The sequence below is a fragment of the Dipodomys merriami genome, unplaced genomic scaffold (assembly GCF_024711535.1).
Source record: "Dipodomys merriami isolate MVZ:Mamm:240054 unplaced genomic scaffold, mDipMer1.0.p SCAF_207, whole genome shotgun sequence".
Taxonomy (NCBI): Eukaryota; Metazoa; Chordata; class Mammalia; order Rodentia; family Heteromyidae; genus Dipodomys; species Dipodomys merriami.
The window spans coordinates 1,961,769-1,986,440 of record NW_027203460.1 but is presented as its reverse complement, the minus strand read 5'-3'; positions in this window follow the sequence as shown (position 1 = coordinate 1,986,440).

Here is a 24,672-nt window from a genome sequence, read left to right as displayed (position 1 = left end):
ACATCCCATCACTCGTGCACTGTGGGAAGTCTTGAGGTAAGTTTGCCGTTCAATAAACCATGGGAAAAGCTTTGTCTAAAGAGGCTTTATTTATAAAGGAATTGAAGGAAGCTCTAAGGGAGAGAGGAATAAGAGTAAAAAGAAAGGATCTTGTAAAAATATTTTTGTTTTGTCGGGGAAAAATGTCCTTGGCTAATTTTGAGTGGCCCGGACATTCATCCCCTTACCTGAAGTAAAGTAGGGAAAAATATTAATGATTTAGCGGCTAAAGGAGAAGAAATTCCCGAGGCCTTTTTTAGTTTTTATGGGATTATCAGGGACATTTTAAAAGAGGTAGAAAAGGGAAGAGATGGTGCCTGCTTATTGATTTTAATGGAGGATAACTGCTGCCTCATGAATGGAATAAGATTGTACAATTGGTCCTGACCAGAGGTCAATATTTAACCTGGAAGGCTGAATTTATAGATAAGGCAGAGGCTCAGGCTATCATAAACAAAAAACATGTTCAGATGGCCACTCCCATCTGAAGTTGCCGTTTCTGTTTGTAGTCCTTCAACTGCCGCGCAGCGTCTGTCCGGTTTCCTCTATTTCTGTTTAGTGTTAATTGTCTCTGTTGTCTGTCTTGTTGTCCTTAAAGGGAAGGGGTGGCAACTAACAACCCCCTTAAGTCTGACTTTAGATTACTGGAAAAAAGTTACAGCTCGAGCCCAGGTTGTCAGGTTTTAGGAACCTGCTTGTTTGTCAATTATGAAATTGCCACTGACTACCTGCGAGTGGCCCTAGTTAAATCTCAGCCTTGGGCCTTGTCTCAGGGGGTCTGAGCGTGAGGGAGAATCTGTCAGTCTGAGGGGATGGCCGCTAGTGATTTTTCTTTTCCCTTGCCCCAAGATGACTGGGAATTCTCCACCGTGGAAGGCACCTGGGTCAACGACTGCAGGAATCTAAGAGAAAAAATCCTCCGGAGGTGAGTAGGGGTGATGAGTCACCTGGTAAGTGAATGGTGGTGAGATGTCGCCCCATTCACTTAGACCTGATTTTGTCTTTGTGGCCACTTGTTCGTCCTGTTTAGTGTGTGTGTTCGTTTTATGTTTTCTGAGGTAGGGAACATTTGGGTGAGTGTGACAGGCTCACTCAGCAGACTCTGGATTCAGCTTGCTGAATGAGAACAGCACAGAGATTCGAAAGAATAATTAGTGAATTGCCATGCTAGATAAGCAAGCTCTGGGAAAATGAAGCTCAACAAAGGTACCTGGTTTAAAAGAAATACTGTCTTAAATTTTTGTTTAAAAACTTTAAAAGGTGTACGTACAACTGATTTTGATTTTTGTGTGCTTTAAGATCTGTGTGAGTGTTTTGTGTGTGTCTGTGAAAGTGTTCAAAGATAAAAATTATCAGCATGCTCTAACAATTGGGTGAGTTTAAATTTAAAGTTCAAAAGGTTATGAGGTTTGGACATTACCAAAATTTTTTTTTAAATCTTCAAATTGTTTTAAATGTCTTTGTAAAGATTCTTTAACTTGCAAATTAGAAAATCTGGTATTTAAAAACTAATATTTTAAAATGCATAAGACTGTTTATACTGTAACCAAATTATCTGGCTTAACAAAAATGCATTGGCTGTTTGGGATCTAGTTCCCTGGGCTAAAATTTGGGGATAAATATTAAAAATTTAAATGTAAAGGTTAGTTTAACACCGTCAAAGATGTTACTTGTTCTGTCTATATAAAACTGTGTATTTCATTCGAGAACCAAGAGATAAAAAAAGGGAAAACTTAGAAACCAACAGAAGACCTGTCTTTAGGGGTGAGGGGTGAACAAGCAGAAATGCAGTTCAGCTGGTCATGCATGATGGGACAGGCCCTGGGAGGAGTCCACGCATGGTAAAAGAGGGCAAGCTGGCACAAACGCAGTTCATCTAACCCTAAAGAGTCGGATTGGGTGTGTGCCCTTTCCATAGAAGGGGCTGAGTGGCCCATGTTTGTTCTCTCTTTTCTCTGCAGATAGACACTGAAAACATGGTGGTTAAAATGAGTGATGTGATTATCTGATTAGTATTGCTAAAACCTTCTCTTGGATGTGTTAACATTAAAATTAAAAAGGCCTTAAAAAGAGGGTTGAAAAGTTATTTGTATAATGTGACTTGCTTTTAATGTTTTACAATTAGGACGTTTTTAAAAGTCATAAAGATACTAAGTCTAGCTTTTTGGTTCAGTTATGATGATTGTTATTTTCACATTAAGGAAAAATTGTCATTTGAGTTTAAAAATCTTAATGTGTGTCTGTTTTAAAACAAGCAGCCAAGAGGCAATGAATGACACTTGGCCTCAAGATTTCAAGGGATCTTTTCAAAATGCAAATGAAAACTAAAGTATAAAATATTAAAGGTGATTAAAAAGAGGCTTAAAAAATAGGAATGGATTTTTGGTTATGAAGTTTAAATGTAAAATTGTTCTTGACATTGGCCTCAATGTGCACAAAGGAAAAATTAGGATTACCAAAATAATTGCTATTCTAGTTTGCTCTTATAGGCTTTTTAAGTTTCCAGCAAGCCTAGAGCAAAGTACAGAGGATTCTTACAAGTTGTCAGTTGTACCTTTGACTCTTAATAAGTTTCAGGTAAGAGCATGCGTAAAAGCTACTTCTATGTTGACCACCTTGTTGCTTTTAATTGGAGTAAAATGGCCTTTTGTAAGACTCATTGATCTGCAAACTGGTTCAAAGTCAGCCCGGGCACAAAAAGGTTCCTGTGAGACTGTCACCTCTATTCAGTCAGCAGAGTACTAACCCTGGATTAAAGAATCAGGGGACAGTACTCAAGGCCAAGCTCGAGACTCAAACTGGAAGAGTGCTAGCCTTAAGCTGTAGAGCTGAGGGACAGTGCTCAGGCCCCGAGTTCAAGTCCAGCGACCAGCTAAAGGGAAATGCCAATGAGGCATTTATCCCAATGTGGAGAAGACACTCCTTGGACAAAAGCAATGGAGGAGCATCCAGAGGCAGTAAAGCCACTGCTTGGATGGCAGAAATGTCAGATCCTAGAGTCATTTTGTGGCCCTTCAAAACTGGTCAGAGCCGAGAGGTCATGGGCAGAGTTTGTAAGCATGCCTAATGTCCATGACTATCTACCTTGTAAGGGACAGGAACTTGCCAGTCCTCTGTGATAGTAAAAAGCTAATGTTATAAAATGTGGGGGATAGTTTAAATCTCAACCCCTTTATGTGCCAACAAGCTCTAATTGGCAGCTCTAATTGAGCTGACACTAGTTACATGAAGTTCATCTGCTCAGGAAAAAGTTTGTAAACCTGAGAGTGTGTTTCTATTGATATCATTGATATCTGTCTAAAGGCCTGCAAAGGTAACTTAGGCATTATTTGGGATCATTAGAGATCACATTCCTAAGCCATCTAGGAAGATGCTTTTGCAAACCAGAGTGCTAAACAAGCTACACTGCTGTAGCAAGAAAAAAGGTCTGTGCAGTTGTCAAAAGATAAATATTGTTCTTAATGACATCTAACCATGATAGCCTCTTTGTAAAATAGGCTAAAGTTATAGACTAAGCCTTTTGAGCCTTCTGTGTCTATTTACAAAAATATCTGGTTAGTAAAAAGATTGATTTTGGTAAATTGTCCGGGGCTATTGTTTAAAGATCTTAAAAACCATCAGGATCAAAGCCTGCCAAGCCTATGCAATGTATCTTTAACCAGTCTGTGTAGGAATTTACAGCCCAGCATCAGGTGTGACAGTCTCTTGGAGCCACTGAGAGACCCTGCTGTTGCTGCTGCTGCTGCTGCTGCATACCCTAATGGGTAAAGTTCAACGACGGCCTGACAGCCACCTGGAAGAACTCCTGCCTAATTCCATCACCTGAGTCTGCTTCCTGGTTGACTGCTGCTAAATCTAAGATCTTGTGGGACATTCTTTTGGGTGATATCCAGAAACCCTGTATTCCCACAGTGGGTACTGGGGACAAGAATATCACTGGCTTGCTTGCCTTAGGCACTTCAGTGCATAGTGACTGAAAATCCACTCTATGGTCACAGCCTAGTTTGGCTCTGGTATGGTAATAACCTGAGTGTATTATCAATGAAGGTAATACTCTTAGCCTTAAAATCTAGCAAGCTTCTGCATCACAGTGGTGCTTTAAGGCTGTTCTAAGATAAAGGTTCCACAAGCCAAAGGAAAATTGGGCAGTTTTTAAACTCCAGCCACAAAGATGCTCAAGGAATTGTAAAAAAAAAAAAAAAAAAAAAAAGTAGTAAAGAAAGTCTTGGAAAGGGAATTGGGAAAATTTAAAAAGTAAGGATTGTCTTTAAGACAAACCTCAAAAAGTTTAAGTACGTAGCAGATGGTATGAGTATGTCTTAAAGTTGGAGCATACAAGTAAAGCTGGTATAAAATTAAGTTAACTACGATACACGAGTCAGGACTGGTGGGAAAAAATGTAAGGGGCCTCTGGTACTGTTATTTTTGTTACAATTGGACCTTGTATACTCAACAGACTGGTGTCTTTTGTAAAAAAAAAAAAAAGATCAGCGCAGTCCGTCTATTAGTTCTGAGATCCAAATACCAAGCATTGAGAACAACTGACACCCCACAAGATAATATAGAGACACCCCTTCGACTGAGATAAGAACCCCCTAAATTTTAAGATTAAAATTAGCCCAAAGAAAAATGGAATAAAATGTTAAAAATTAGAGTTACATTTCACAATTGCTAACTGCTGGTTTTGCTTCTGTAAACTTGCTTGCGCTAGCACTGACCCTTCCCCTCCCTGGAGATATATAAAAAGTTTCGGAGTCTAGATGTCGGCCCTGGGACAAGCTCTGTAGTCGCAAATAAAGGGCTAACAAGTAAATTCCCCAAGTGGCCAAATGGGACCCAAGATAAGGAACAAAGAGCATGTTCCTCCGCATTCCTGTGTAAAAATTCCCGATTTAGGGGGCTCAAGACAAGGGCCATTTGATGAGCCCAGCAGACTAGGCCAAGTGTTAATCAATTACAAGCCTGTAACACTGTAGATTCCCTAACCCTTATCTCCCAGAGTGACTACCTCAGTTTGATCATCCACGCTAATTGTTTTATTGCAAAGAGTGTTATAAACTTCCCCGGGTAGTATGACATTGATGTTGGGATATCCTCCTTCTCCCTGTGCAACAATGTTATTAATGTTTCTGCCTCCCTATGCTCACAACAGATGCAGGTTTTTGTTTGTGACAATAATATGGCCTACACTGTACTTCCCCAAAATTGGACAGGGCTCTGTATTCCAGCTATTTTGCTCCCAGACATTGACTTGATTTCCGGAGGTGAGCCAGTACCCATTCCTGCCTTTGATTATTTTGTTCCCTGACATAAAAGGGTGGTACAATTTATTCCCCTACTGATAGGACTTGGAGTGGCTGGTGCTTTAGGCACTGGGACTGCAGGATTAGCCACTGCTGTCTCCTCATACTCCAAGCTTTCACAACAATTAGCTGATGATATTACTAAAGTTTATCAATCTGTTAAAGATCTTCAGGATCAGTTAGATTTATTAGCTGAGGTGGTTTTACAAAATCGCAGACGTTTAGATCTTTTAACTGCTGACAAAGGTGGAATTTGCTTAACTTTACAGGAAAACTGTTGTTTTTATGCCAATAAGTCTGGCATTGTAAGAGATCGAGTTAAAAAACATCAGGAGGAGATTGAAAGACGGTGACATGAGTTTTTTGAGCGCCCTAATTGGGCTGCTTGAGGGGGACTTTTACCCTATGTTCTTCCCCTCCTGGGTCCCCTTGTTGGATTACTTTTGCTTATTTCCTTTGGCCCTTGGGCTTTTCAGCGCCTAATGCGCTTTATAAAAAATCAAATAGATTCTGCCCTTTCAAAAAATTCGGTCTCGGTGCATTATCATCGCTTAGAGGCTCAGGAGTACCCCACGGGGCACACCGCGGTCACCCCTAAAGAAGGAGTGCAATTCCATACACTTCTTCCCTAATGATTCCCAAAAAGTTAGAAAACGAGTATTATGGAGCTTACCCTGGATAGCACTACATACAGAGGCTGTACAGGCTGGCTCAACAAGGCATGTAGCCAGTAGCCTAAGACAGGATGTTTCTCATAACCTACCTTTGGAAAATTTGTTGATAAAACAGGTGAATGGCTTACCACAACCCAGGGGAAACCTTCCCCCCGAGGATGATGCCTTTTCTCTTACAGATGCAACCAGAACTCCAGACTTGGACCTTCCTGTTTGAATTTATTAAATAACAGATTAATCTCTGGTCTTCTAAGCCCATACAGGTTCATCACCATCACCTGGATGTGGTGGACTAAGGCATTGAGATCGAGGATTTACCTCAGGCTTTTAATTAGTGCTTTGCCATGAGCTTGTTCCAGTGGGAAACAGCCCCCCTTTTCTTTTTCTTATTTAGAAAATCTTTCTTCTTATTCATAACTTCTGACCATTCAACGGGCAAGACCTATTGCCATAAGGGATAGGTTCGCCCCTCCTCCTATAGGACCCTCCGCTTGGGGGAGGATGCACCTATGGGAGGAAGAAGAAATGCTCTAATCAAGGGTGCAGGTAAGACTGCAGGGGGATGGATCCGCGAGATCCCAAAACCCAAATGGCAAGCTCTGGTGCATGACGGTTGGCATGCATACCCACTAGCCGTCTCCTCAAAAAACATGCCAAGGCCTGTAAAACTACCCTCCCCGAGTGAGGATGCTCGCTCGGGAGTGGAGAAAAACCCTGGGCCCTTAGAGGAACAGAGCCTCTGTCACCCCCTTAAAAAGAGCAGTCAATAATTGATGGTCAATTTTCTAAATAAGAAAGAGGGATTTGTTGGGAGCCAAGAAAGTGTATGGAAAGATAATATTCCTCCAGCCCTAAGTAAACTACATTTGGCTAACCATAAACATTTCTCTTATCTCCAGCCTAGGCAAACGGCTCCTGGCTAACCATAAATGTCTCTTCGAGAAATCACAGGAGATACCTTTAAGATTAGCACAGCGGAAAGCATGACCCATCCCTGACCCCGGGACTTCTCACCCTTGCTTCTGCAAATTTTTTTCATTCTTCCCCTTCCCACCGCCCCTGTGGGTATAAAAACCCTACCCGGAGCTCAATAAAGCAGACCTTGACGCGACTCAGACTGACTTTGTCTTTCTTTAGGCGCTTGGTCCTGTTTCTCTCTCACCCCCATTGGTTCTTAGGAGGTGCCTCCTCAAGCTTAACGAATAACTGAACCTGCTGGACGGGTCACCAGAGGGCTTGCAGAAAGAAAAAAAAGTGATCTAGCATAAAAAGTGGCAAGCTGCAGAGGGACGGGGTTTAATTTTTTTTCTTTGCATGGTGCCCATCCTGGGTTTGAATGCCACAGTTGCAAAGTGGACCTGACCTGCCATTGCTGAAGGCTGGCGGGCTATCAGGGAAGCCATAGGCCAACCTGTCAACATAGGTCCTGTATTCAAATCCAGGTCCTGACAACTACCAGTGGCAGGAGATCACAAGACACTCATTCCTATGCATAGGAATACAAATTGAAAGAGAAGTTTGTGCATTGGTCGAGCCTAAAATTGGATGCAATAATCCTAGGACAATGATTGATATTAATTTCATGCTTTATTAAGGATGAAAAGAATAGTATTCCTTTAATTATGGTATAATAAATACCTAAGAGTTGGTAGGAATATAGTGTATGTCATTCAATCATAGATAGGCGTCTAGGTGGTTTTTACCAACATATATTTATTTGTATAATACTCTCTGCCTATCCTCGTATTGCTGTTTTGGCCAATCCTGGGTCACGATCTCAGTACCTAGGAACCACCTCACAGCTTCATTGGCTAGAGGCTGTTGTGCACACACTCACCCATTCATGAATTGCTAGGCCCTGAGTTCAGATCCTAGCACTGCTAAAAATTTAATCTTGGAGTATGAAGCCAAGTGTGACACCTGTTTTCCTTTTCTGGGAGAGTCCTGGGTGTCAGGAATAATGGAGAACACATCTACAAATCTAGATGGTATGTGCTCGTATGTAAACAATGTAATACATGGTTAGGATTCATCACAGTCAATAAAATAAATGGTAAATTACAAATTTCAAACTCTACTATAAAGCCATAGTAATCAAAGCAGCTTGGTATTGGCATAAGAACTGACCTCAGGACCAATGGAATAGAAGTGAAAACCCAGAAATGAACATACAGAACTATAGCCATCTAATCTTCGATAAGGGAGCTAAGACAATAGAATGGAAGAAAGACAGCCTCTTCAGTAAATGGTGATGGCAAAATTGGTTAACTACTTGTAGAAAACTAAAGCTAGATCCTTATATATCACCCTGCACCAGAATCAACTCCAAATGGATCAAAGACCTAGGAGTCAAAGCAGACACTCTGAAAACATTACAGGATGGAATAGGAGAAACCCTAGGTCTCCTTGGCACAGGCTGAAATTTTCTGAATAGAGACCCGGAAAAACAACAAATCAAAGAAAGGTTGGACAAATGGGATTGCATAAAGATGCAGAGCTTCTGCATGGCAAAGGACATAGCTAGCAAGATCAATAGAAAGCCCACGGATTGCGAGAAGATCTTTACTAGCCATACAATGGACAAGGGTCTCATATCTAAAATATACTTGGAACTCAAAAAATTAAAACCCCCAACAACAAATCCTCAAAGAAACAACTGCCCAATAAATAAGTGGGCTAAAGACTTAAAGAGAAATTTCTCTGAAGAAGAAAGAAGGATGGCCAATAGACACATGAAGAAATGCTCAAAATCCCTAGCCATAAAAGAAATGCAAACCAAAACAACATTGAGATATTACCTCACTCTAGTTAAAATGGCAATAATCAAGAACTCTAACAACAACAGATGCTGGAGCGGATGTGCACAGAAGGGAACCTTACTTCATTGTTGGTGGGAATGTAAACTTGTTCAACCACTTTGGAAAGCAGTATGGAGGTTCCTCAAAAGACTTCACATAGAATTCTCCTATGACCCAGCAATCCCACTTTTGAGCATCTACCCAAATGTTTACCAACAAGACCCTACTAAAGCTACCAGCAAAACTATGTTTATTGCAGCATTATTTACCAAACCTAAGATATGGATCCAACCCAGATGCCCCTCAGTAGATGAATGGATCAAGAAAATGTGGTATATATACACAATGGAATTCTATGCCTCCATCAGAAAGAATGACATTGCCCCATTTGTTAGGAAATGGAAAAACTTGGAAAAAATTATATTAAGTGAAGTAAGCCAGGCCCAAAGTAACATAGCTCCCATGGTTTCTCTTATTTGCAATATCTAGTATATGTATGAGTCAAGCGGAAAAGGTCAGATAATGTGATGTTACGAAAATGAACCCTTAGATATGTATTTTAATGTTTTTTTCTTTCATGCATGTTTTTCTAAAGCATTTAAAAGATTATTTCTTTATTGTTTTGTATGTCTCTCCCTCACATTATAACCCCTGCTTTCACTATATTTGATGTCAGTATAACTTGTGGAGGACATGGGGAAAAACACGTCGTTTAAGTATACAGGTGGACCTGTTGGAACAATGAGAAGTACAAGTTGTCATGTCCAAAATGAGCTTTACAACATCGGTGCGGGGGTGAGGGTGGTGGCTGGGAGGGGGGAGGCTGGAAAGGGATGTGAAGGGTAAACAAAGGAGGAGGCTGCAATGCTTGGTAAGAAATGTACGCATTATCCTGCCCATGTAATTGTAACCCCTCTGTACAGTATGTTCACAAATAAAATAAAAGAAAATTTAAAAAAAATAAATAAATGGTAAATTAATGAAAAATATAAAAAAGTACAATGAATAACCACACCACACATAATATAGACTGAACATCTGTATGGAACTTTAATCCTATCTTTAAAATGTATATAAGGAGTATGTTTTCCAGGTCAGGGGCTTGAATTCAGGCCTAGGGAACAGGCCTGACTTACTGGTCTTCAAGCACGGCGAGCTTCCCCTTTCCCCACAGTGCAACAGAGTTACACAGACCCCGGGTTCAAATTCCAGGACTTGCAGACAAGAAAATGGCACACATTCCAAGCCAGGGAGCTTCATTAGCATTTTTAATATTTTTTTTAAGTTCAGTTCACATTTATTTGATAGATATTGATTTTATACCATGAGAGTTTTTCAAAAAAGGGGTTTAAACTTTTACATTTCAGCATAGCACATTGGTGTTTCTATTTTGACCATCTGCCCTGAAGAGTGAGAATGAAAATAAGTATATCATTTCTCTCTACAATGTCGGGACAGTTGAATTTATTTCTATTTAGAGTTATTTCTACAATTATAAACTCTGCATTTGTGTCGTATGAGTTTTCCTCAGTGCCTACCATGACATACACTAGGGGAGTCCTCATAGCACAAAAGGTTTGGTTTCTGAATAAAACCTCACTTCTGTGAGGACTGTAGGTACTTCTAAGCATTTTGGGAATAAACTGGATTGTAAAATGAAAAACGAAAACAATGGGACTGTGATGTATCTCAGTAGTGGAGTACTTGCCTAAAGAGCATAAGACCCTTGCAGAAAAGTTTCCTAAAGCTCAGAATGTTAAAATTTTATGATCTGCATGAACAAACTTCTTTTTTTACTCATTTTTTGGTCCTGGGGCTAGAACTCAGGGGTTATCCCTGTGCTCTTCAGCTCAAGGCGAGTGATCTACTACTTCATTCACAGCACCACCTCGGTTTTCTAGTGGTTTATTGGAGATAAGAGTCACTCGGACTTTCCTGCCTGGGCTGACTTTGAGCCACCAACCTTAGCTCACAGCTTCCTGAGTAGCTAGGATTATAGGCATGAGTCACCGGTGCCAGGCACATGAACAAATTTCTTAAAGATTGATTCTGAGAAAAGAAAATTGGAATACACTTTTAGTATAAATAATTTATAATGCCATGTTTAAGGCACTAATTCAGAAATATTTATTCATTGGCTGGTTTCTTATTTTATTTAAAGATATATATATATATATATATGTATTATTAATATATATACATATATATTTTAAAAAACATAGCTTAGAAGTGCACCTAAGAGCTTAGGTGCTCATGAAAAGTTATACAACTGCACAAACTTCATTTTTTTTCAGTTTAGTTGGTACCTTAATTTAGGTGGGATTTATGTATTGTCATTTTGTTCTCTGTTTTTGGAGGATTTCTCTCCCTTTTATCCCCCTAACTCCTCTCCTCACATTTGAAGTCAGCTTGCTCTTTCTTGGCTTCGTTGTTCATATCTGATTTTCTACCACTTCAGCTATGCCTGTAGCTTGGCATTTGCCAGTTAATTGGAGATGATATCTCTCAGGCTTTTCTGCATTCATTGGCTTTGAAATTTCATCTTCCAGTTCTCAGCTTCCTGAGTAGTTACAGATGTGAGCCACTGTGGTGCCTAGGGATAAATTAGACTTTGGTTGGTGTATTCTTTTTGTTTTTCTAAGCATGGGATCATCTACTATAGTATTTCTCTGCATGTCCTAGGTATGAAGTAAGATATAATACATATGCAAATTTGTATAATTTTCATAAGATGTAGTAAATTTAATATGTGTTATAAGTGAAATAATAGTCAGTAAATATAATTAATAAATAATACAAAAAGCAATATGCAGTAAACATAAGTATGTAGATATTAATCATTTCAAATGTGGATGAAAATTAATTTACAGGGCTGGGAATAGAATTCAGGCCTAGGGAACAGACTTGGATTGCTTGTATTCAAAGAGTGAGTTTCCCCATTCCCCACAGTGCATTAGAGTTTCCCGGACTCCAAATTCAAATCCCAGGCCTGGCAGAAAAAAAATGAGCACGCATTCCAAGTCAGGGAGCCCCATTAGTATTTTTAATATTTTTAAAATTTATTTTTATTTTATTTTCTATATATTTTAATATTTTATTATTTTATTTATTTATTTATTTAGCCTTGAAGTTAGGTCATGTCAACGCTGCCTCAGCTTCCATCACCCTAGCCTGGGTTGGTGCAGCCTCTGGACAAACAGCCCATCCTGGGATCCTAGGCCTCCGGGGATGACAGGAAAAAAAAGTGAAAATGGCATGGAAAAATAGCCATGAATTGTGAACAGTTAGAGGTTTCTCGGTTTTCCTTCTTTGCATGGTGACCATCCCGGGTACAAATGACAAAACTGCAACCTGTATGTCACCTAGCATTGCTGTCAGCTGGCTGTCAGTGAAGCCATAGGCTTCTGCACACCTAGGCCCTGAGTTTGAATCCCAGTCATGACATTTACAAAGGGCTGGGGAGCCTAAGAAACTATTGCCTGTACATAGGAACACCAGAGAAATGTGGTCAATGTCATGGTTGGATGAGTAGTTTGTCAATTATTCTAGCAAAAATTAAATCCAGTATTCACAAGATGTGGATTGATTTTAATTTATAGTTTATTATGCATTAAAAAGTGTGTGTGTGTGTGTGTGTGTGTGCGTGTGTGTGTGTGTGTGTGTGTGTGTGTGTGTGTGTGTGTGTGTTTTGTCAGTAGCGGGGACTGAACTCTGGGCCTGGGCATTGTCCCTCAGCTTTTCAGCTCAGGGTTAAGGCGGTACCATGTGAGACACTGTGCCATTCCCTGCTTTTTTTGACCATGTGTTGCTGAGGAATCGAATCCGGGACTCTTGCATGCAAGATAAGCACTCTCCCAATGAGCCACCTTCCCATCCCCTAAAAGAATACTATTGATTAAATGGAGTCCTAACTAAATACCTGAGAATCACTAGGAAGATAGTATATGTCATTGAATACTAGATAGACTCACTTGCAGTATCTAAATATATATTTATTTGTATACCACCATTTGCATAGAAAGATACTACTATTTTGGCCAAACCTGTATCTCCATCTTAGGTCCTGGGATCCACCTGGCACCTGAATGTGCTAGAGGCTGCCGTGCTGACACTCACCCATTCGTGAATTTGGCCTCTAGGCCCTCATTTCAGGTCCCAGCATTGCTAAATGTCTTCCTGTAGTAAGATTGCAAGTGTGATACCTGTTTTCCTTTTCTCTGCAAGTGCTGGGTGTCAGGTATGATGTTTATAATATGTCTGCAAAGCTACATGCTATGGAATAGATTTGAATGAATGTAATAAATGTTATAGGTGCACTCACAGTCCATAAAATAAATGGTAAACAAATAAATATATAATAAAATATAATGAATCATTCCAACAAACAAGATATAGACTGAATGTATGGATGTAATTATAAATGATATAATAAAAATGTGTATAAATGTAATGTTCTCCAAGGCTCGGGATTGAATTCAGGCTTAGGGAACAGGCCTGAATTCCTTGTCTTCAAGGGAGGGGAGCTTCCCTTTCCTCCCATCCCCTGCCCCAAGTGCATCAGAATTACCCAGATCCCAAGGTGACATCCCTGGCCTGGTAGACAACAAAATGGCACAAAATCCATGACAAGGAGCTTCAATAGTGTTGTTACTTTGTTTATTTATTTATTAATTTTTGCCAAGCATGGGGTTAGAACTCAGTTTGTGGCAACTTCTCCTCAGTTTCCATCACCCTAGCCTGGGATGGTGCAGCATCTGGACCCACAGCCCATCCTGTGGTCCTAGGCCTCAGGGGCTCACAGGAAAAGAAAATGAACACAGCACCAAAAAAAAAAACAAAAGCCACAAACTGCAGACGGTCAGCAGTTTATGTTTTCCTTCCTTGCACATTGACCATACTGGATGTGAATCATATGGCTGCAACCTGTAGGTCATCTAGCATTTCTGAAGGCTGGCTCTATCAGCGAAGCCATAGGCCAACGTGGACACTAGGCCCTGAGTTTGAATCCCAGTCATGCCACTTACAAGGGACTGAAGTGCCTAAGAAACTATTGCTTGTCCATAGGAACACCAGAGGAATGTTATTAATGTCATGGTTGGAAGAGTAGTCCATCAATCAATCCTGCATAAAATTAGACCCAATAATCACTAGACAGGAATTGAATTTAATTCATAGTATATTATGCATTAAAAGAATACTATTGATTAAATGGACTGTCAAATTCTCTATCTTGGTGTGTGTGTGTGTGTGTGTGTGTGTATGTGTGTGTGTGTGTGCGTGTGTGTGTGTGTGTGTGTGTGTGCGTGTGCGTGTGCCAGTCCCGGGGTTTGAATTCAGGGCCTGGACGCTATCCCTGATCTTTTGTGCTCAAGACTAGCACTCTATTACTTCAACCACAGCTCTACTTCTGGCTTTTGGGAGTTTAATTGGAGAAAAGAGTCTCATATAGATTTTCCTGCTTGCATTTGGCATCCTCAGATCTCAGCTTCCTTTGGAGCTAAGATTAAAGGGGTGAGCCAACAGCAACTGCCCTCTACCTGTTACCCATAACCTTGGCCCTCTTCTAAGTCTCAGTGGAAAATGTCTCACCATGCTCACTTTTTTTTTTTTTTTTGGCCAGTCTTGTGGCTTGAACACAGGGTCTGGGCATGTTCCTGAGCTTCTTTTGCTCAAGGTTAGCACTTTTATTGCTTAAACCACAGTGTCACTTTTGGATTTTTCTGTTTCTGTGGTAGGGAGGAATCGAACTCAGGGCTTCATGTGTGCTAAGTAAGCACTCTACCAGTAAACCACATTCGAAGCCCAAGGCTTACTTCTAATGGGAGTTATGATGGTGGGATTTATTGGATTACCCCTTTTGGCACAGAAATTGCTGGCTATTTTCCATCTTTCCCAGGAATTGAGACCAGCCTGAGACTCGGCAATGAGGAATGATGAATGAGTTATGGCACCAGCCCCCAGAGGCCTAGGCTCACATCCTACAGAGGGATAGAGGATATGGAGTCACAACCTTCGACAACTCCTACAGCCTAAGAATTGTGGTTTCCCTTGAGAAGTGCCAGGACATAATTTACCTGTTGTACACACCAGTTGCACATACCAGCCCACGCAAACTTTCCTGGCTTTAGTTTTTAAACTGCAATGAAGGATGCTTGTTCAAGATGCCTGCTCAGATTTAGCAATCTCTGAGGGCTTGTTCCAGCTTCCCAGTTTCGGAGGCTGGGCATGGGCAACCTGCTCAATGCCCATTATCCAGGCCCTGTCCCTGAGCCCTTTTGATCAAGGATAGTGCTCTGCACCTTGAGCCATGGGCCACTCAGGTTTTTTTTGTTATATTGTTTTGATTTCCTGTGATCTCTTAAGAACTATGAATGTCGAGATCTTTCCTACCCAGCCTGAATTCAAATTTGCATCTCAGCCTCCTGAGGATCTACGATTACAGGCAAGAGCCTCTGACACCTGGCTTCCTTTTCTTCTTGTTGTTCTTTTTTTCTTTTCGTGACAATCTGAAATCTTCACGGTGTCATTCCAATGGTTTGCAGTCCCAGGCCTGGAATTCCAATGCTAGGACGGCCACCCACAAATGGAGGGAGATCCTGACTAACTCATTCCTATTCATGTGAATGCTAATGGAACATTTAAAAAATAATAATTAAATTTTCAGTTAATTCATGACTCTATTTTAGAATGCCACACAAAAATTATTGAATTTATATCTTCCATTCTAGCACCATGGTATGATTAAGGATATTGACTGATTTTTTTATTAATGATTTTATAAGTATTAGATGATGATACTTCATTAAATGGAAGCATAATTTAATGACTAATCATTTGTAAAAATATATAATTTAATAATATCCTCACATTCCGTCTCTCAGTATATATATATACATATATGGCACTACTCTTGATTGATCACAGGTCCTCAGAATGTCCTGGCAGCTCAGTTTTCTGGAGGCTGGTGGGCTAAAACTGTGACCCCATTTATGGATTGGGCATTGTAGGCCATGAGTTGAAATCCCAGCATGGCCAATAATGTATTCATGGAGTAAGAAGCCAATTTTGACACATTTTTTTCCTTCTGTGTGAAAGTCCTGGGTCTCAGTATATGTGATATGATGTAATAAATTTTTTTGTGTAATAATACTAAATAAATAAGGGTAATAAATGTCATATGGAATAAACCCATGTATGTAAATAGATCTCATATATGAGTATTATTTTTTCCAGTACTGGGACTTCAATTAGGCCCTTGGAACTTTTCTGAACTTCTTGTCTTCAAGGACGGTGATCTTCCCTAGGTCCTGAGTTCAAATCTCAGAGCTGGCAAAAAATAAAAAGTAAAAGTATAAAACTGAGAAGTTCAATCCAGTGGTTTTACTATTCTTTTTCCTTTGTATTGTACCTTCCTGGGTATAAATAACAATGCCCAGACAATATACATGACCTTACATTGCTGATGTATGGCGGGCTATTAGGGAAGACAAGCGGAAATCAGCAACTTAGGCCTGAAATTTGAATCCCGGGACTCCCACTAATGAATGACTGGCGGAAGATTCTAAGAAACACTTTCCAGTGCGGGAAGGTTGCTCAGTGGTAGAGCGCTTGTCTTGCATGCTAGAGGCCCTGGGTTTGATTCCTTAGCACCACATAAGCAAAAAGAAAAAAGCCAGAAGTGGCGTTGTGGCTCAAGTGGTAAAGCACTAGCCTTTAGCTGAAGAGCTGAGATACAGCGACCAGGCCCAGAGTTCAGGCCCCAGCACCGGACCCCCCAAAAAAAATAAAAAAATAAATATTAAAATAAAAATTTTAAAAAGAAACGCTTTCCAACAGACATCTGTACTAATAGAATGTTGTAAATGTAACAATTACATTAGTAGTTAGTGTACGATTATATTAAAAATTATACACAACAATTATACTACATTGACTAATTTTCAATTAATATTTTATTATGTATTCAATCATGATACTTAAAATAAGGAAGGAATAATTTAATTGGCAATATTTGGTAGAAATATCATATATGCAATTTCATAATTTACAGACATCTCTCGTTAAATAAATCTACATCTATCTATCTATCTATCTATCTATCTATCTATCTATCTATCTATCTATCTATCTTTCTTTCTTTCTTTCTTTCTTTCTTTCTTTCTTTCTTTCTTTCTTTCTTTCTTTCTTTCTTTCTTTCTTTCTATCTACCAATCTACACATTTATCTGTTTATACACTTGTCACTACTGGGGCTCAGTGGTAAGAGTGCTCGCCTAGTAAGTATGACGCCCTTGGTTTGATTCCTCACTACTATGTGCATAGAAAAATCCAGAAGTTGTGCTGTAGTTCAAATACTCGAGCACTAGCTTTGAGCATAAAGGCTTAGAGACTGTGTCTAGACCCTTACTCAAGACCCAGGACTGGCACCAAAACAAAAGAAAACAAAAAAAAAAAACCCGAAAAGATAGAATTTTCTGACTGCAACCATATAAGGATAGGGCTGAAAATACCTCATCACAGAGCAAGCTGGGAGTCTAGTGCTGACATTTGCCATCTAATCTGAATTAGCCAGAGGTAAACCGCTGCAACCCAGTTCCATGGACTAGATGCTGCTGGCTTGCTCATCCTGTCATCCAATATACTCGGGGGCTGAGATCTGACACTGGTGGGTTTAAAACCCAGCCATGGCAGGAAGTCTGTGAAACTCTGAGCTGTGGCTTAAAGTGGTAGAGTTCTAGCCTGATCAAAAGATCTTAGCACAGTACCCCCAACATTTCATTGCAATCCCTGTGGCTGACTCCCCCCCAAAAAAACCTCACTTCTCTAAAATCTAAATTTGGACTGTTTGTGGTTTGTTTCTGAAAGAATGGTGATACTGATGAAAGCACCCTAATTCTAATGATATTATGTGGGTTACAGCTATGTGATAAGTCTTTCATGAGTTGTTGTGTGCTGAGTCTTTCATGGGGTACATTTTTTCATTTTTTTCATCTGGTTCTTGTAAGAGCTCCACAAGTAAGATGATTGTGCAGATGAGAAATTTGTGGCTCAGATATGTCCTCATGTCAGGGCCAAAATTATGTATGTTCCTAACTACAGTGAGTTGTCTCCTGCAGACAATTGTTTTGGTTTATGTTTCTTGATCATGAAACTTGAATTCAGGACCTAGCCACTGACAGTTACCAGTGGGTATCATGGGTAGCGCCATACCACGTGGAGCCAAGGACCCCCTTGCAACAGAGTGTTACAGCCTAGGCGTGTAGTAGCTGAGGTCTGTCATCCTGCCTACTCAGGAAGCTGAGATCTGACGATGTGGGTTCAAAACTATCCCAGAAAAAAGGTCCCATGAGACTACTATCTCCTGTTGACCACTTAGAAACTTGAAGTGGAAATTAGTCGCTGCTGACTCCTGTCTGTCATCCTAGATACTCAGGATGCTGAGAGCTGAGGATCACGGTCCAAAGCCAGCCTGGGCAAGAAATTCCTTGAGACGCTTCTCTCCAGTGACCCACCAAAAACCTCAAGGGGTGCTGTTTTTCAAGTGGTAGAGTGATTGGCTTCAGCTAAAGAGCTTAAGGACAGCACCCAGGCCTAGACTAAAATTCCTCCAACTTCCAACAAAAGAAAGAAAGAATCCTGAATTAGAGTGTTGGGAATGTGTCTTAGGAGTAGAGTGTGTTGCATGTATGAATCCCTGGGTTTGATTTCTTAGTACTACATCTCTAGAAAAAATCCTGAAGTGGCTGTGTGCCTCAAGTGGTAGAGTGCTATCCTTGTACAGGGGAAACTCAGGTGCAGTGTTCAGGTTCTGAGTTGAAGCTCCAGGACAAGTATATGAACACACATATACACACCAATACCAGAAGTGAAGCGCTGACACCAAATGATAAAGAACTAAGCTTCTGCTCTGAGCTCATGGACAGTACCCAGGTCCTGTGTTCAACTCTGAAACACAGTCACCCAGGTCCCAACTAAGATAGGTCAAAGTTTCAAAATCTGATGAGTTTCACAAGCCCTAGATGACAGGAACCATAGTGATAATACACATGTGCTATGATTTAGCAAGTTTCTGGAAACCTAAGGAGGCATCATTGCCAATAATGAATCATTTCATTAGGTTCAGCTCGCTAGTTGTCTGCCAGAAGGACCCTTGAATTAATTGTAGCAGGTTATTTCAACACTGAAACATAGTCTAACAAAGACAGGATAAGTGCAGGGAACTTGGGCACGGGAGGTTCACAAATGAAGTCTTCCTGTCACAACAGAGCTCTCGGCAGAGAGATAGCTTCAGGTACATAGAGGACTTTTTCTCCTGGACTTCAGAGCCCACCCACACTCCTCACTAATTGGCCTAGAAGGAGTTTTTTTAATCACTCAGCTGTACAGGAGTGAAGCATGTTCCAACAGTTAGGAAGACTTCTTCCAGCAGTCCCCAATGTGGAGAAAACCTCAGCCTATAATGGGAACATGAGAGGGGCCCCGGAAGATGCACTGTCTTGAAAACTCTCTCTGTTCTATGAAATCATTCTATTCAAAGGAAATTTCCTAGCTGGATACCTTTCATCGCAGGAACTCTAGACCTTCACCAATAGAAATACATACATACATACATGGGGAGACATGTTGTTACTGGCTTTTTTTTTTTGGCATGTCTGGGTGTTTTACTAAGAGCATAGGCAATGTTCCTGAGCTCCTTTTGCTCAAGGGTAGCGCTCTGCCCTTGAGTCATAGACCCATTCATGGGAATTTTATATTCCTGTAATCCCTCAGAAATAAGAGTGTGGTGGAATTTCCTGTCCTGGCTGAATTCAAACTGGTATTCTCTACCTCTCAGCCTCCTGAAGAGCTAGGATTACAGGTAGGATCTACTGACACTTGGCTTTCTTTTCTTCTCATTCTTTTCTTTCATCCTGACAGTCTGAAATCTTCACAGTGTCATTCCAATCATTTGCATTTTGAAGTAAAACACCCAGGCCTGGAGTTGAAGTGCCTGGACTGCCACCTATAAATGGAGGGGGATCTTGAGAAAATCATTCCTATCCATGGGAATGCCTAATGGAATGTTATAAAAGTAACAATTCCTTTATAGAATGCCACACAAAAAGTATTGGATACTGTCTTCCATTCTAGCACCATGGTATGATTCTCCAAATTAAGGAATACTGACTACTTTTACATTAATGCTTTAGTAAGTATTCAACCATGATACTTCATTTCATTAGAAGGAGGCATAATTTAATAACTAATAATTCATAGTATATGTAATTTAATATCCTCACATTCTCTCTCTCATATACATAGCAAACTACACATCTATCTATCTATCTATCTATCTATCTATCTATCTATCTATCTATCTATCTATCTATCTATCTATCTATCTATCTATCTATCTATCTATCTAATCTATCTATCTATCCGCCACTAATATTGCTTGATCACAGGTTCTCAGAAATGGCTAGCAGTTCAGGTTGCAAAGGCTTTTGTTTTACAACTGACCCATTCATTATTTGTGCACTGTGGGTGTGAGTTCAAATCCCAGCATGGCCAAAAGTTTATATGTGGAGACAGATGCCAATTTTGACTCATTTTTTTCATTCTCTGTGAAAGTCCTGGGTCTCTGTATTATGTATAATCTATATGCAAATAAATCCATGTCATAAGATGTAATAAATGAAATAAATTTTATATATGTAATAATACTAAATAAAATAAATAAAAATAAAGGTAATAAATGTCATATGGAGTAAACACATGTATGTAAATAGATCTCATGTATGAATAATATTTTTTCCAGTGCTAGGGCTTGAATTCAGGCCCTGGAAACTGGTCTGAAATTCTTGTCTTTAATGATGGTGGGTTTCCCCTCCCCCACAGTGCCAGAGAGTTAATCAGACCCTGAGTTGAAATCCCAGGCCTGTCAGAAAAATGGTGAGAATTCAAAGCCAGAGTCTTAAATTTTTTTTGACCAGGAACATGCACTGTCTTGAAAGCACTCTCTGTGTTATGATATCATTCTATTCAAAGCAAATTTGTTAGCTTGGTGCTAATCTTCATAACGACTATGGATGTTGACTGAAAGAAATATATGCATATATATGCAGACACATGCAGTTACTGGTTCTTTTTTTTTAGTGCAGATCCTGAGGCTTAAACTGAGCCTAGAAATTGTCCCTGAGCTCCATTTACACAAGGAAGCACTTTAATGTGCCTTAATCCATGATACTTCATTAAATGGAGGCATAATTTAATATCTAATAATTATTAGTAATATTTTACATGTAATTTAATAATATATAGACATCTCACATTCTATAAATATATTTATATTTTCTATAAATATATTTATATTTAAATGTACAGCGGAATATATGTATACATCTCTCTCTATATATTTATATACACTTATTTTCAGCAATTTACACATCTATCTATTTATATATTGGCCACTCCTGGGGCTAGAACTCAGGACCTGGGAACTGCCTGGCATTGAATTTGTTTGAGGCTGCTGTGCTTAAACTGACCCCTTGATGAATTGGACATTCCAGGCCCTGAGTTCAAATCCCAGGAGTGCTGAAGTCAATTGGTGGAGTAAGAAGCTAATTTCCTTTCTGTGGATATATTGTGCCCTAGGTACAATATGTAATATCTATGCAAATACATATGTATGATATATATTATACATGTATATAAATATTATTTTTGCCAGTTCTAGGTCTGGAATTCACACACTGGGAAATGCTCCGGTTATTTTTTTCTTCTAGGTTAGCTTTCACTTTACCCAAAGCACAATAGTGTTACCTAGTCTCTGAGTTCAAATTCAAGGTATGGCAGATAATGTGGCCCAAACTCCTAGCCAGGACCTTAACTTTTTTGGGGGGGCAGGCACGGGGGTTGAACTCAGGTCGCCACAACTCTGACTCAGCCCTGATTACCCTAGGCTGGGGTGCAGCTTTTAAACCCACAGATGATCCAGGGATCCTAGGACCTGTGTTCAACTCCCAGCTCTGGCAAAAAAGTAAACAACCAAGATTGAGGAGGAAAAACCAGGAAATTTTAGACAACAGTTTTACCTTTGTTTCCTTTGCACTGTGACCATCCTGGCTCTCAATGACTCGGCTTGAAAATTGCACATGTCCTTGCATGGCCGAAGGCTGGCAAGCTGTCAGTGAAGCCTGAGCCCAACCAAGACACCTAGGCACTGAGTTTGATGCTGGGACTTCCACCTACTCGTTCCTATCTATAGGAACAATAATAGAATCTTTGTAATGTACCAATTGAACTACTAATTAGCTAGTCATTGTATTATAAGATTGTACGCAATAAATATAGGTCATTGATTAACTTAATTAACACTTTATTAAGTCTCCTACTGTGATAAATTAATGGTGGCATAATTTTAGACCAAATAATTCATAGTAATAGAATATATAAAAATAAGATATAGGTTATCATTCTTTATATAGAGTTACACACTTGAATCTACATAAATGTCTATCTGTCTCTATAACTTTATTTATAGATTCATATACATATGTAAATACACACACACGCTGCAATCTACACATATATCTGTTTATATATATTGGCCACTCCTAGGGCTTCATCTCAGGTCCTCAATTTTGCCCGACAACTTCACTTGCGTCAGCCTGGTGGGCTAACATTGATCCACTAAAATATATAATTGACCCTCTAAAATATATGATAACTAAATAAAAAAACAAAATAAAATGAATAACTACACTAACTGCAATATGCAATAAACATGTATATGTAAATATAAATCATGTATTTAAAATGTATATGAATATTATTTTAGCAAGTGCTAGGAACAGGCCTGTCTTTCTTGTCTTCCAGCATTGTGAGCTTTCCTTTCCCCCACAGTACTGCAGATTTACCTAGCCCCTGAGTTCAAATCCCAGGCCCAGCAGAAAAAATGGCGTGTATACAACACCAAGTAGCCTAAAAATTGTTTAAATATTTTAATGTATATATGTATGTATGCATTTATGTATTACATATTTTTATTTTGTCAAGCACAGGACTTGAACTCATGGCATGGCAATTCTGCCTAAGCTTTGATCACTCTAGGCTGGGTTGCAGCCACTGGACCCACAGCCGAACCTAGGTTCCTGGGCCTCAAAGGCTGAGAGGATAAATAAATAAATAAAACGACACAGAAAAAAACCCAGTAACTTGCAATGGCTGCCTGTTTTACATTTGTTTTCTTTTCAAGGTGACCATCCTGGGTCTAAATGACAGGGCTGAAAAAAGTGTTGGTAACCTGGCATTGGTGAAGGCTGTCGGACTTCCAGAGAAGCCATGGACCAACACGACAACATAGGCTTTGTGTTCGAAGTCGGGTCCTGACCCCAACCAATGGAGGGAGATCCTAAGAGTCTCGTTCCTACTCATAGGAATACTGATGGAAAGATATGAATGTCAAGGTTGAATTACTTGTTCCTGCATGATACTAGCATAAAATTAAAGAGGGATTTTAGGAGGCTGATGGATTTTAATAAATATTTTTGACACATTAAAAGAATACTATTAATTACATGGACACAATAGTTTCGGGACAGGGGTCAATATAATTAATAATTCATTAGGGATGAAAACAGTAATATTAATTACATGGAGGCATAATAAATACCCAAGAATTAATAGGAATGTAGCCTATATAACTGAATAATGTACAGACATCTCTGGCACTCTATAAAGATCTATATTTATTTGTGTACTACCATCTGCATGTCCATCTGTTCTTGTTTTGTAAACCCCTGGGGCTCAATCTCAGGTGCTGGGAACTGCTTGTTGGCTCCATATGCCCCAGGCTGGCATGCTGACACTCACCCATTCATGAATTGGGCCTTGTAGGCTATAAGTTCAGATGCCAGCACTAACAAAAATTGAATCATGCAGTAAGACACAGGGTGACACATGTTTTCTTTTTCTGTGAAAGTCCTGGGTGTCAGGTGTGAAGTTTCATACATAGGCAATTCTATATCCTATGTAATAAATATAGTAAATATTCCATGTGTTATAGCAGTCAATAAAATAAATGGTAAACAAATAAAAAATAAAATGAATAACTACACTAAGCACAATTTGGAGTCAACATACAGGGCTCAATCTCAGGGCCTGGGCACTACCTGGCAGCTGAATTGGCTAGTGGCTGCTGTGCTGGCAGTCACCCACTCATGAACTGAGACTTCTTTGCCCTGAGTGTAGATCCAAGCACTCCCAAAAATGTAATCTTGTAGTGAGAAGCTGAACATGACACATGTTTTCCTTTTCTGTGAAAGTGCTGGGTGTCAGGTAGGATATATAATTTGGATATTAATCTATATGCTATGTAATATGATGTAATAAAGTTAAAAATCATCATAGGTAGAAGAACTGCCACTACAGTAAATGATAAACAGATTGAATTAGTAGTGAATTATTCTAGGATAAAATTAGACACAATAAGTGTAGGATGTGCACTGTTTAATATTTTATTAAGCATGAACAGAATAAAAATTACATGGAGACATAATTAGATAACTAATAATTGGGAGTAACACATGATGCATAATTTAATAATATATAGACATTGGTCTCATTCTATGAAATATCTAATTATATGTATGGATATATGTACATATATGATAAACAATTATAGGATATTGAGTAATTATTAATTAATGCTTTATTAATTGTTAACTGGGACACATCATTAAATGGAGACATAATTTAATACCTAAGAATTGGTAGCAATATTATCTATAATTTAATAATATGCAGAAATCTCTTTTTCTGTATATATTTATATGTAGCAATCTCTACACCTCATTCCCTCCAGATGCTCAGGATTGAG